The sequence below is a fragment of the Ixodes scapularis genome, unplaced genomic scaffold (genome assembly GCF_016920785.2).
Source record: "Ixodes scapularis isolate PalLabHiFi unplaced genomic scaffold, ASM1692078v2 PGA_scaffold4__175_contigs__length_147842914, whole genome shotgun sequence".
Taxonomy (NCBI): Eukaryota; Metazoa; Arthropoda; class Arachnida; order Ixodida; family Ixodidae; genus Ixodes; species Ixodes scapularis.
This window is the reverse complement of record NW_024609879.1, coordinates 87,292,396-87,294,680: the sequence shown is the minus strand read 5'-3', so window position 1 is coordinate 87,294,680 and position 2,285 is coordinate 87,292,396.

Here is a 2,285-nt window from a genome sequence, read left to right as displayed (position 1 = left end):
CTGGAAGAAAATATAAAATCCAGCTCGGTCTTCGCGCCCGTTCGCACTGCTCGTAGCTCGAAATTTTTCCTGACTTCTCGTCCGCTCCTAGGGGCGGAATGAAATGCAAGAGGAGTGAAGAGCGAGGAAGAGGGAGGAATAAAAATAAAAGCGACCTTACAGCAACCAGGAACTCCCGTCTTGCGCTAAATATACCCTTCGTACCGCCGTGGGCTTCGCGCTGACTCGTCAGTTGTCGCGCGGAGCAAATCGAAACTGAACCTTAGGACTCGGTTTATCCTTTCTTACTGAAATAAAAAGAAACGTACGTATGAAACGAGGATATAAAGTGAAAGAGGCAGCTCCTAGTTGTTGCGACTGATTCGTATCGCCGAAACTGGATATCTCTTGACAGGCTGCGAAAGAACGAGATTGCTTGCCCCGCGAAATACTGCTCTGTGGCAATGCGTGATGCTGCAACGCGTGGGGTCGGGTCGGCGGCGTGTGCAAGTTGTCGTTCGAAGCCGGCGGTCTTTTCAGCAGCGCGAAAACCAGTTCAATTAATTGAGTCTGGCTTTGAGTTTCAATGAGCGCTGAATCGAATTGATCCTCGGCCGCGTCTTTTGGCGAGACCTCGTGCCCGAATCGATAATTCGGAATCTGAGTCCTGAACCATTGGAACCTTGGATTATCTTCCTTTTCTAAGCGAGAAACTACAAATCCTTTTCGGGTGCCATCCTCTTACCGCAGCACCGCCAAGAGACAATAAATTAATTATATATTGGTTTAGTCTTGATATTTTTGTTTTTGTCAAGACTATTTTTGTTTCATTTTGTTTTATGCGAAGTCCGGTCGAGAAAATAAATGGCAACTCCGGTCAATATTCTGTAAATTTGGTATTACGACTGTGTTCACCTAAGTCAGTGTCCCTAAATTACAAGGTATAGTTTTTTGTTTTTTTTTCGATATTGTGTGTAGTTTGATAAATATCACGGCTCAAGGCTTGGTTTTGGGCGTCTACAGCAAAACCTAAACTATACGGTAGAGTGATGGTACGGCTGATGGCTGATGATCACTACTTTGAAAAACTGGCTTTGATCCGTACTCGAGAACAGAACTAATGGCGATCGCAACGCCGCCATTTCTACCGCAGCGGCCACTCCGGGAACTGCACGTCTGCACGTGTTGGCTCAGGTCGAGTGCCGTTTCGCCCTTGCATTTCGCAGTAGTAATATAAATTAACTTTCATGTTTTGACTAGTCGCTAAAAGGGTGGCGCAGTTATCGTATTTAGTTCGGTCTCAGTGGATGCGAGCGGTCCGGGTTTCAAGGGTGAGTTTCCCAACTGAGTGTTTTAGTGGGGAGTTTTAGAATAGAGAGTTTTAGTAGATCGTTCCGATACCTCCGATAGCCCCGATAACGATACTATGCATGCGCAAGGGAGGCGATGGCGGAGTATCGGGTATCGTTATCGGAGTCATGGGAACGATCTACTAAAACTCTCTAATAACGTACGCAATCTAAGCGCACGCTAGCGCTAAATTTAGCACTTGTCGCACGCGACGCAAGAGAGTTAGAATAGCGTTTCTCCGTCGCGACGCAAAGACCCGTGCATCTCGCGCTTGCGACGCCACCAAGATAGCCACAGTTTTTATTTCACGCACAAAATGCTGTAACTTTAGGAAAAAAAAAAAAAAAAAAAAAAACAGGTTTTCTGGTCTAGAGTAGCATTTGCGACGCGAGCGGTTGACCGGTCGTGTCCGCTTGCGTCGCCTCGGCAAGAGAGGTCTCTTGTACTGACCTTCGCACATCATACCTTCGCTGAGAAATATGTGCGCTTCGCAAGTATCAAGTTGCCGGTGATCGTTGCCAAGCCGAGTACAATGTCGTCCCGTATTGAAAATCGAAATCGCAAAGATGCTGCCGACGCCGCCAAAGAAAACGCCGACATAGTCATGAAAGCCGCCATTTTTTTAAACTCTGCTCGTCTTGGCTTCAGCCAAGAGTTCATCACGAATCCTCCTTGGAGAAGCCCAAAGACTCTTTGCATACGCACGCTATTTCCGAGAAATAGCGCGCAAAACGCAAAACCTGGTCTGCGTTCGGAGCATGCGCAGTGGCGGCTACGCTATACTTCGCGTACTCAAAGCTTTAGCGTGTGCTGTTCTAAAACACCCTAGTAACGTTGGGGCCCTAAACTCGTCAAACACAAAGTTGAAGCCGTAAATTCCCGGAGCGCCGTATGTACGTCGGCGAAAAAAGCGCGAAGTCATCGTCGGGATAGGCCGATTGGTGTGCTCTGTCAAC